The following is an 11,989-nucleotide window of genomic DNA, read 5'->3' as shown; positions in this document are numbered from 1 at the left end:
GCAATATGTGTCAAATCTAATAACCAAAGTCTGCCTAAATAAAAGAATGTGTTCAAAACGATTATTGGATTATTGCAGGCTCACACAGTCTGATGTCACTTTTCATGCTTCTTGGATGGCTTTTAGTATGTCTCAGCTGCTGCCACTCAACACGTGCTCTTTAAGCATGGAAAATAATGCAGGAATTTAGGAGAGCAGTGCTGATGGTTCGAATGAGATGGCTATTTGGTGAGCTGGTGACATAAAAGGCTATTCTTTTTCATCAGAAGGCTTTTCCACAAAGGCTGGGAGAGATCCTGCACTTCAGTTGATGCATACCCAGTTAGTACATATCCTCCTCATATAACTATTGACAGTGGTGGGCTTAACCAGCAGATGATGGCTTACTCTTAGTTCCTTGTCAGTCGCTGCACACACTGATCTACAGACCTGCGCTAACAACTGCCACCGGAGGGATACAGCTGCTTACTAGGGCTAGGGCTGGCCACCCACAGCAGCACAGATAGTTCTGGTCAGGGTGCAGGCCCTCAGCCAAGGAAAAAAGGGTTTCATGTGTTAGGCTAACAAACACGTGGGCTAAATGGTCTCTTACAATACAAAATTAGGTAAATTTGCTATTTTGTACTGGAGACCAGCGAATTACAGTCCTCTTGCCTTATGATGTGTGGATTGTGCTATATGCACTGCATCCTCAGTAGCCTGATTTTGTATATACCATTCTATGTTTCTACATATATAAAGTTGAAACAGTAAGCTTGTAAATAATGGTGGGTAGCTATTTGGTGTGATAGCATCACCCACAGCACATTCAGCTGCTGAGATAAGGATGGTTTTGAACAACAGGCTGTGAAGGCTTGAGTTAAAAAGGTACAGTCTGCCCTTTTCATCTGCCTAACTAATTTTGGGATTTCTGTGTGGGAATGTTGTGGCTATTATTGTTATAATTATACTTTAAATCTTTGACCCAGGTTTCTGAGGACTAGCGGTACACACTTTGCAGGAGCTAATACTTCCTTAGCAGTGGAGCAATTCACAGCTTTCTCACTGCCAGTGCACGTCTTGAGCTACAACTTTGATATAATGGGAAGTCTTAGTCCTTAAACTTTTCATGAAGCACCCTTTCCTCAGCTACAATTTTCTCTTTTACTTTGGAATTCCAAGTCAATCACCCTAAAATGTTAATGCTTTCAAAGCCTCTTGGAATACTTCAAGAAAAATTCAGGAATGTTTATCATAAACTATAATACTCAATACTTCTGTTAATGCTACAAGCCATTTTTGGAGTACAAGGGACCGTCAGACGACATCCAGTATCACATATGACTATTACACCGATCCCGAACAATATATTGTCGGATTAAGTGCTAAGGCAGTTGTTCCTTAGCAGCAGTGACTGTGCAGCTGGTGCCAAGAAGCTTCAAACTTGTCCATAATGCTGCAGTAAGTTCCCACTATTTGTAGTGTTCCCATGGGCTTGCACAGGGCAGGTATCTTGTGTAATTTCCAGTGCATGAGACAAACCCCTGTCACCTCATGTACGGTATCGCTCACAGGCAATGTGCCTGTGACAGGTGCAATTCCACAGAGCCACATTCAGGTCTGTTATCCTCGTCACCTCTTGCACTCTTTCTACATTCCATGTACTATTGTAGACAGCTGGCATGCAGCTATGTTGCATTAATTTCTGTTAAAACTTCAGGATCCAACGTGTTGCAGAGAACCTGCAGAATGCTTGCAGAGCACCTTTGCTGTTGATCTAAATCCAAAACCACCATGGTCGCAACTTCAGTTTCAGCTACTGTCTTGCAAACCAGTACTGTATCAGGTGATGGTAGGACGATTTTGCTTCCTTTCTGCTCACACACAATCTGTCAAACATTAGATTTACTTCAATATGGCTTAAAATGTATTATAAATATCGCTTCCCGCATTAGAATTTATTAAGATTGGAAGAGAAATACAGCCGCTTCTGCCAATGCAAAATGGCCAGGTTGTCTGATATGATTCTTGCAAACCGTGGAGTGATTGTCAGCTTTCACGCTTTATGTGAGGTGCTTTGAAAATCTGACTTCTGAAAACATGTTTTTCTTAAATTGCCACAAAATTTTGGAATCTTGACTTCAATATCAAGTTTCAAATTTTTTCCATCTGCCTCTTGTGCGTGACTGAGGCTGTGGGCACATTTCTTCCCTTATGACTACTGCTGTGGGACACTTGAGTCTCCAGCAGATACTGCTGCAGCCTTTCAGCTGTGGGGTGAACGTACAGAATACATTTCTGATATAACTTTGTGACAAAACCTCCACGCCATGCAGCCAGGTTTACGCAGTTTAAAACAATGAAGCATTCGCAGTCACTCTGCTTTTCATCAGCCTGCTCCAAAAGCCAGTAAAAGGAAACAGTACTATTAGCTTCTCATGCCAGAACTCTGATCATATTGGCTGGATAATTACTGACTAGATAGGAAACAACACCCTGGTAGACGCATCAAGGTAATCACCTAATGCTGCTCAGCGTAAGTGCAAGCTCTGTTGTTATCACCATCTGTAGCTCTCAGCTTCTATGTAAACCAGTAAACCAGTCACTTTGAGCACTGCAGAGGACAAGAAATCATTTGCTACCATGAAGTGTTGGCCTCTCCTGGTTTGAAATGGTGGAAGCAAATGCATAAGGATGGCCAGTACCTTACTCCTGGGGTTGGGAGACTCCTCTCTTCCAGTGACATCTTGAGGCACTGTTGAAGGGGCCACCATTCCCCCCGACTGCAGCTGCGGTTTCATGGTCCCTGGTGAAGGAGCAGCCATGCGTTTCCATGGGCCACCTATGCACCAGGCAGCACACACATGTATCACAGAGCTTCACTGCAGCTGCGGGGACAAACAGGGCAAACAATAGTCAGTCACCTGCTTGTGGCATGGCATCCTATGAGCTCAGTGCTCAGTTCTTGCTGCATTTCCATGGGTGATGGGAAGCAGGCTCCCTGCCATGGCAAGCTGAGGCGGCTTCTTCAGCACCATCCCTGCAGGTGCAATAGGTGTGCTTACACCTAGAGAGCCAGAATCACAGAAGCCTGGGAACCACAGGCAAACGCGTCGTCGTTCCCAGATGCAAGCTGCTCTGTAATTCCAAATGGAAAACATTTACTCCCCACCTGAAAGCAATGAACTTTGCACTTCTTTTATAACATTTTTTTTTCCGTGAAATACTGATAGTTTTTTCTAGACATTTTTCTATTAAAAGTTTGATTTGTTGAAATACAATTTTCCATCAGAAGTAATAAATGATGGATGCTTCCTTACCAGCCTTTGTTAAAACTGCATAAACCCAAATAAAACATTCCTTGTGGCATTACTAGGCTAATGCAATATATTCTAAAGGTCATATTTGTAAAAGGATGTTCTATACTGCATAGTCTCAGTGTTGAAAAACAGCCCAAGCTCAAGCTAAGTCCCGCTACAGTAATCTTTCCTTACCCTTTGTGTTCCCTGATTTCTGCAGTATACTGATTGTCAATAAATAGTCAGATTCCCTCATGTACTGTGCCCAGTGGCACTGTACATGTTGAAAAAGCATCTGCTGTATGAGCCGTGCTCTTTGAATTCTATCGATAGTACAGGGAAAACACAGTTTAAGTGCTTTAGCAGGCAAAATTCCAGCTAAAGAGATCAATTCTATTTACTGTTTTTTCTTCCTGTACATGATCCACTTAATCAAGCCATTAATGGGTCAGCTCCTGATGAAGAGAGTCAGAACCTGGTTTTTCAGAAGGCACATACAAAACATGAGGTGAGATTAAAGCAGCATCTTGTGAGAAGTCTTTGACTCTTTCCCTCTTGAACTACCAATCATTCTAACTGCAGGAGGGGAAGAGTGAAGAAGTGAAATAATAGCTATTACTTAACTACGTGGAGCCTACTTTGTGTTAAGATGAAGTTTTAGGTGTGCTTAGTATCTGTTTGATTTCACTAATGAGACTTCATAAATTATAAGCCAATAAAGAATTCAGATGGGAATGATTCCAAGCTGAATGTGAGAATTTTACTGCTGGCTATCAAAGGCCTTCTCCTAAAATGCTAATTTTTTACACATAGCCCTTTGATCAGCACAGATAGTGAATGTTAATCAAATAAAACTCTGACATAATTCTTGTTATTCTAAATGGGAACTGAAAAGTAGTCTGCCAAAGTTTAATTGTTCATTTGGGCTATGCTGCTATCACTTTGCAAATCTCAAGCCCTGATATTAGAGAATATCCTTTTAAAGAAGAATATTATTTTACTGGAGATGTGCCTGAATATCACTGGCATGAGAGCACAAATATTCCTCACTTCTGAGAGCTAAATTAATACTCTTACTCTCACTGAGTACTGCAGCAAGTTGCAGTGATGGGTGTACTGTGGGCTTGCATAAGGCAAGACTGGACACAGCATTTCTAAGTTAGCTGTAAGGTGAGATGACGTGGCCTGGCAGACTCCTCTGACATGCCCATTGCAAGTCTATGGCACAGTTCCATAAATGAGGCCACCAAAACAACCCATCCCACTAAGCCATGGCCACTATGGACCTTGCAAACACCTTGTTCTGACACTCAAATCATGTAGACAGTCACGTTATCGCTTGCCTGTGAAAAAAAAATGTAGTTAGGAGGGAAAGGAAACACCTTTGTTGTCTTCTGCCTAACAATCCTCTGATGGGGGAGCCACAGCCTAACACCAAAGTATTAAAAAGCCTTTCTGATTAGCTACTAGGAGAATAAAATGTGCCCTGAAGGAAAATCATTGCAAGAGAGGTGTTTATTCTACTATAACATAAACTCTACATTAAAGCTGAAACCACTATGATTTAATGTATGTAGAATATTTTTAACATAGACTTCCAGGTATATATCCACCTACTCTGAGGGGGAAAATATTCATTCTTTTCACAAATCTTAGGATATTCTTTTAAGCAACTTTCTGTATAAAGTTCTGATCATAGTATCACAGAACAGCACGGGTTGGAATGGTTTGGGTTGGAAAGGACCTTAAGATCATCTAGTTCCAACCCTCCTGCCATGGGCAGGGACACCTCACACTAGACCATGTCACCCAAGGCTCTGTCCAGCCTGACCTTGAACACTGCCAGGGATGGAGCATTCACAACTTCCCTGGGCAATCCATTCCAGTGCTTCATCACACTCACAGTAAAGAATTTCTTCCTAATATCCAATCTAAACTTCCCCTGTTTAAGTTTTAACCTGTTTAACCCTTGTCCTGTCACTACAGCCCCTAATGAAGAGTCCCTCCCCAGCATCCCCATAGCCCCCCTTCAGATACTGGAAGGCTGCTATGAGGTCTCCACGCAGCCTTCTCTTCTCCAGGCTGGACAGCCTCAACTTTCTCAGCCTGCTCCAGCCCCTGATCGTCCTTGTAGCCCTCCTTTGGATTTGCTCCAACAGTTCTATGTCCTGGTAAAATACTTCTGTGTGTATTTTTATATGGATTTCTCCTGTTCCTTTTAAACCTCAGTTATAAGCTTCTAACCTCCTCTAGATGGTTTAAGAAGGAGTAAAGAGGTTTGTGAATACATAAGGATGTGCAGCCCTGACCTACGTCCATACATCAGCATCTCCCCACGTAGCAAAGAAATCCCTCAAAAGTAGCCTAGAAAGGGCTGTTTGTGGAGGAGGCACCACCACCATCTTCAGGGGTCAGCCTGCTGTCCCTTTAGAAAGGGGACACTTCAGCAGCTCTGAAGGAGAGGTCCTCTCTGTAAGCAGGTCTGGGTGAGGGTGAAGGGCAGAAACAGGGTGCTTCACCCCTAAGGGTGCTGAGAGTGGCTTTTCCCACCCTCCTGGCACCCTCACAAGTCAGGAATCACTACCCCTGGGCAAGTTCTTGCTGCTGGCAGGGCCAGGATGGGAGCAGTGCCTTGCCAAGGCACCCATGCCGGAGATAAGGGCTGCCTGGGAAGGAGGCTGTAGCCAGCACTGTCAAAAGAGGCCCCAAAATGGGAGAGGCAGAAAAATTCCAGAGAGTGAAGGTTATGCCTAGAACATGTGGAGACACCTCAGGGTATCTGCGGAGAAGACTTGGGCATGGCTCTTGCAGGGGCTGTTATTTCTATTTATGAGTGCAAGGGCAGAGTACAAAGGCTCTTGTGTGCCTCTCCCCTCACCCCAATGGTAGAGAGCCACCATAAACCAAATTAATCTCTAACAAAGAATATTTCTTCCTGTTTTTCCTAGGAATTCCATATCAGGATGATGTTGGTGGCTGGATCTCCCCTGAGCAGGTGCAAAGAGGGAGGCATAAGTCTTTCTTCATCAACTCTAGAGATATTGCCAAAACAGCCTTCTGACATAGTGCCTGGCACACAGTGTGCTAAGAGGAAATGCTCTGCTGTCCTGGAGTCCTCCCCTGTGTTTGCAAGAGTTCAGATCTTGCCAGAAAAGCACAGGAAGAACTGGAATTTAAATGGTTTATTTCAAAATGGAAGTGTAAAGCCTTTTTAAAGCCTTTGGTTATGAGGCAAAAGCTGCAGGGTGAGCCCATCACAAGTGGGATCTAAATATGGTTTCACAAAGTGGATGGCATGAAGCTCGCCTCCTCAGAGCTCCCCGGCGTGCTGCTTCTCTGGACACACCATGGAAGGATTCATCTTAGCCAGAGACATTGCAGGACACAGCCTAGAGAGGAGATTTTAATTTCTCCAGCAACACTGGCAAATTTTATAGTCAGCACAGGGAAGCTGCTTTATGTAAGGTTGGGAGAAATCCTGCTTTTGTGCAGAAAATGTTATTCTGCCATACACACACATGCACAGACACATCTCCAATCATGGAGCAGTTCATTACTCCACTGAGACAGGACAGCATGTGGACCATGGTCTATCACCACTGTACTATCATATTAAGCTTTAATTTCTCCATTTAACTGCACCAACAGCAATGCAGGTGAATGTAGTTTCTTGAAAGTCTGGTCGTATCATATCTATACTGTCTCTGAGATGCTTTTCATCCGCAGACATGGGGTGATTGGTTGGATACACCAGAGAAGGATACCTTTACTGCTTTTGGAGGTGTGTGCTAGTACCCATGTACCAGCACAGATGTACCAGCACTGGCCACTGGTGCACACTAGAAAGACAGTGGTCTGGGGAGAGGAGAATCCAAGTTTAACTCATTGCAACTGAGTGTAATGGTGACCTCGTGAGAATACAGCTGATGGTGGGATTACCTTTTTTTCTCCTTGGCCAGGTAGGTGTCTCTGTGGTCAAATGCTGATATTATAGTTCTATGCATACATGTCGTTACTAAAGATGTAATCTGCATTAGAATGGGAAAGCATGTCATGGAAAATCAAGTGATAGTTTTCAAATGAATCTTATTCTGGTTTCATGCACTGCAGTTTCCATTTGCTGCACTGTATTTTATTTAGGTAGTATCTAAGAGCTCCTATAGATAGACCAGGAATCTCTTTTACACAAACACAAAGACTCACGAGATTCCCTGGGCTCTGGGCCATTTTTACTCTTGCCTGTTTTCAGTTCCCAGGAAGTGTACACATGCAGAACACACTATTTGGTCTCTAACAGGGATAGCATTAGTGAGAGGTAGGATGAAAATACATGAAAATTTAGGTCTCAGCTAACGCTGGAATGTATATGGTCATTATCCACAATGAGCCTGCAGGTTTGAATGCAAGAATTATCAGGGTTTATTGCAATTGTGCTTCTGGCATGTTAATCAGATTGCATAATTTATGGTAAAACAGTAGCACAGTAGCAGCAAGCATGTAACCTATGATAGAAAGTAAATTATGGCATCAAAAGGACCAGAAACCAGCAGGTAGTTCCTCAGTTCACCATAGACATTGCTCTGATCACACAGCAACAGTTCCTCAAACTTGGCTGAAGTGTGCTGTACCTCAAGCTTATCATAAAGACATAAAATCTTCATTGGAAGCAAATTTCTGCTTCCTCTTTCATTCTAGTGAGAAAAAGTAGCATTGCAGAAGTCCATTTCTCCTTCAACCATAGTCCACAAATGCTTTTTAGTTACATCACCTTTCATGGTATGACATCAACTACAGTTACTTAAAAGGCTAATACATGGCTCAGGTATCACAGACAGTATTTTGTCCTGGCAAGTGTCACCAATAAAAAGATACATGACAGAGCTACAGATTTACAGCAATTAATTTTACTTCTGCTGGACATTATAAACCTTTTGAGATGATTCAGGAATGACGTTTTTAAACACTTTGGCAAAGGAAACTTCCAATAGAGAAAAAGTCTTTTTTTCCACTAGGTCTCTTTAAAAAATTACAAACAGTGAAGAATGCGTGATAAAAGCCATTTTTCCGTTACTGTTTATGGATAATGTCCCACACACATGACTAGCACTGAGCAGAAACAATGTAAATATACCTGAACTCCCTTGATTAATGCACATGCCTTTCCTTGCAGATCAAGTTTAAACTGGGTACAATCAGGTTATCTGTAAGAAATTAATTGTAAGTACCATCTGTATATGACCATTTGGAGGAAGTAATAAACTGAACTTGCTTTTCTTGCATATTTGTGACAAAAAAAACCACTCTAAGTTTAATTACTGATAAAGAACAGTATCATAGGATTGATTTCTTCTAGTCACAACCATCTCAAAAAAAATTATGAAAAATATCAAAATGATCTCAGCCAAGTAATTTCCAGTAAGAATACTTTTGAGAAGATTTCCCTTTTGCAATAGCTCTTTTGTGAACAGAAAACAATATTTTTGTGTTACAGTGCTTATGAAATGGGCAAAATTTTGATTTAATTGTTCATTTAGAAATGGTCTTGGAAGCAATTTCCAAGCAGCTGCATTTCTGTGGATTATTCCCTCGGTGCCATTCACGACATACGGTATTACTAAATGTCACAACTCATCCTGAAACATCACGTATTGTACAGTGCAGATGATTTATTTTGCCAAGTCCAGGTTTTTCTTTCTTAGCTTTAGAGCTTGGAAACAATCCCAAAAGTAATAGGGAAGTTTGTGAACCTTCCCTTAACTATGCCTCTTGGCTGGCTCCCTTTCCTGTTTTCTTGCCCTCTCCAGGGACATGTAATCACTGCAGCTCTGTAGTCCTTTTACGGCTGTGTCTGTGCCTTTGCATCTTCTTAGATTTCAGCAGGAAAAAAAACTATTTGAAAAGGCTGTTTTGAAAACTGGGTTTTTATTTCATCCACTGCTGGGTAATGAAGCTACAGGTGGCTGCCTCCAATATCTGCAAAGCAAAGTGCTATAAATCAAATGTAGTAAGTTGCCTTGTTTTGCTTCTAATGGGGTCAGCCTCCCCCAGAACAAAATTACAGGAAGCAAATAGCTATAACAAGTGATTGCTGCATATGATTTCTCTATCATTACACAAAGAACTTCATAATAACTCCATCCCTGGCAATGTTCAAGGCCAGGTTGGACAGAGCCTTGGGTGACCTGGTCTAGTGTGAGGCACCAATGCCCATGGCAGGGGGGGTTGGAACTAAATGATCTTAGGGGCCTTTCCAACCCAAACTGTTCTATGATTCTATGGTAATACGCAATTATATGAAAACTGGACTGGTTATGCAGGGATCTCAGCACTGTAGGTAAGACAACCTGAGGTATCTGTCTGCACTTGGATGCTTCTCTTAGCTTCTTACATTTTCTTGCAACTTCAGCACAAAAGGTTTCTTTTTTTGTAGGTCTATTTGTTTTCTAAAGCAACATCAGGCCAAAAGACATCCATGACGGCCAGAATAAGATTTGGGTTAATTTATTTGTTTATAGTCAGGAGGGAGAATGAAAGCTGCATTCCAGCAATAGCTAGTGACCTGAATTTGAATCTAGCAAAATGAATGCTTGCCTGCCAGTTTAAAAATTCACCTCTCTTGAACCTTATAGGCCTAAACCTCATTTGTCATTAATCTGATTTTATATATTAATAAGTATTATAAAAGAAGAACCTCCATTCTTTCTGTTTCTGAAGATGTTTGGATTTCAAGGCCTCACCTCTGTTTTTACACCTAAAATAAATACCCCTTGCCTGTACGTTAGGTGAAATACTCCCATACATCCTACCTTTCACATTCCTCTCCTCCAGTAATATCATGAAATACCAGTGTTGAAGAGAATCAGCTGTGATTTGAATGAAGAATAAAGCCTCTTGAGAAAGTAGCGTATGGTCAGGTAGTGAAAGTATTATCACAGGAGGTATGCCAAAGGGGCTGAATTAAAGATGTTTAGGCCTTTTGTTAATTTATTAAGCAAAGTTTTGGAGCTTCGCTCTTCCCTTCTTAATGGCCTTTTACCATTGCTTAATCTCATTACATTAATGTGATAGCAAACCTTCTTGAAGCCAGCCAAAGCTCACATGCACTGTCTATCATAAAGCAAAAGCAATATCATAATTATGCATTTATTCCTACCTGTGGTCAGATGTCACAAGTGCAGTTGTCACATCTTCCTGATAATCCAGACTTCTCAATGCAGGAGTCCTGTCAGTGCTGTCACTGTGAATGTGATGTTCACAGTTCGGGGTACATAGAAGTATTAGAGAAAAACACAAAGTAAAATGAAGGCAATGCTGCCAGAAGAGCGTCCTTCTGGTGGCATCCTGAGCTGATAGATGCTGAGATACATGCAACAACTACTGAGAGGTAGCTACAAGTAGGGATTTTGTATAATCCCTGCAGAAGGGCTCTGTATTCATTTGGAACTTATTTTGTGCTGTCAAGTGGTTCCATAACGGAAGAAATAATCTCTCTGGTGCTATGTTGCCAAAGCACATTCAGCTCTGACAACAGAGAAAGCCATGAGGAGGGGAAGTCTCAGGTGCTGGGGTTCAGGGGAATGAAGAGAGGGGGGACTAAGAAGGGTGTTCTACACAAGTCTGAGAGATGTAGCTGGTTTGGGAGGGACATCGTATCAACCAGTAGAAAGAGCACTAGGTGTGAAATTAGGAGGCCTGGATTACAAATCCCCTGCACTGCTGTCACACGCTGCTGCTGTGTCCTGTTCTTTGGGTCATCTCTCAGTGCTTCTCTTTCCCACCTCAGTCTGACAATCTGATCCGGCTCATAGGGGCCTCTTGATAACACAGGCATAGACCCCCACCTACACTTCAACAGCAAAGAAGGGTGGTTAGTGATTTTACGGAGGTTTGAATTCGCTTGTGGTAAATGTGTAGAGAGGGTTTGCAATGCCTTGCTTTTGTTGTGTTTAATCAATTCCTATTCAGGAATAGAAGTATTTACCAGACAAGTAAAGACTGAAAGCAAAGAACAACAAAAAAAATCACTTTCTGGATTTCTCACTCGTGGTGGAACTCACTCCCATCAGAAAAAGCAAACACAAGATTTAATAGGTGTATTTAACCTTTTTTTTTTTTTAAGATTTTGAAGTTTTTAAATAATTCATAAACTTTTTGCTGACATTATGCACTAAAGGAATCTCCAGCAGTGCCTTTGAAGGCCATAAGCAATTAATAAGTAGGAAGCACACCTTCCTAATTGATAAGTAAATTGATTTCCTCATGGATATCCTCATGGATAAGTAAATCCAAAATCTGTTAGTATAATGAAAAATTTAGCAGCCTAATTCTCGAATGACTATTATTATAGAACCAATTACTATAGAAATTATGCTCTAGCACTGCCAGGGCCACATTACACAGCTACATGGTTGCAAAAGCCCTAAAGTTTTCTGCTCACAGGTAGTAAGGCTATACATCTCATTGCAGCAAGCATTCCTTATGATGATGATTATAATAATGCAACAATAAATTGTAAGGAAAAGGTGGGGATAGCAAAGAGAGATAAAAATAAAACCCAAGAAAGACAACTGATGCAAACGAGACAACTGCTTACCACCAACAGACCGATGCCCAGCCAGTCCCTGACCAGTGACCTCCACCAATCTCCCTCCTCGTTTTATTGACGAGCATGATGCCATATGGTCTGGAATATCTTTGGTCAATTGGGGTCA

At 41.8% G+C, this 11,989-nt stretch overlaps 1 protein-coding gene across 1 annotated transcript in view; it reads right to left on the bottom strand.

The window, feature by feature from the left end:
- Positions 1-431: 431 nt before the first annotated feature.
- Positions 432-11,989, bottom strand: part of CUNH4orf19 (chromosome unknown C4orf19 homolog) — a 266,923-nt gene continuing 255,365 nt past the window's right edge. The window contains exon 4 of the transcript XR_009746492.1: positions 432-441. The gene's annotated coding sequence lies outside the window, so the exon portion shown is untranslated. The remainder of the gene's footprint in view (positions 442-11,989) is intronic.

This window comes from Pezoporus flaviventris, unplaced genomic scaffold (genome assembly GCF_033815535.1).
Source record: "Pezoporus flaviventris isolate CSIRO_AGI_PZ_B2104156 unplaced genomic scaffold, CSIRO_AGI_Pfla_v1 ptg000002l, whole genome shotgun sequence".
NCBI classification, from domain to species: Eukaryota; Metazoa; Chordata; class Aves; order Psittaciformes; family Psittacidae; genus Pezoporus; species Pezoporus flaviventris.
This window is presented reverse-complemented; position numbering and strand designations above follow the sequence as displayed.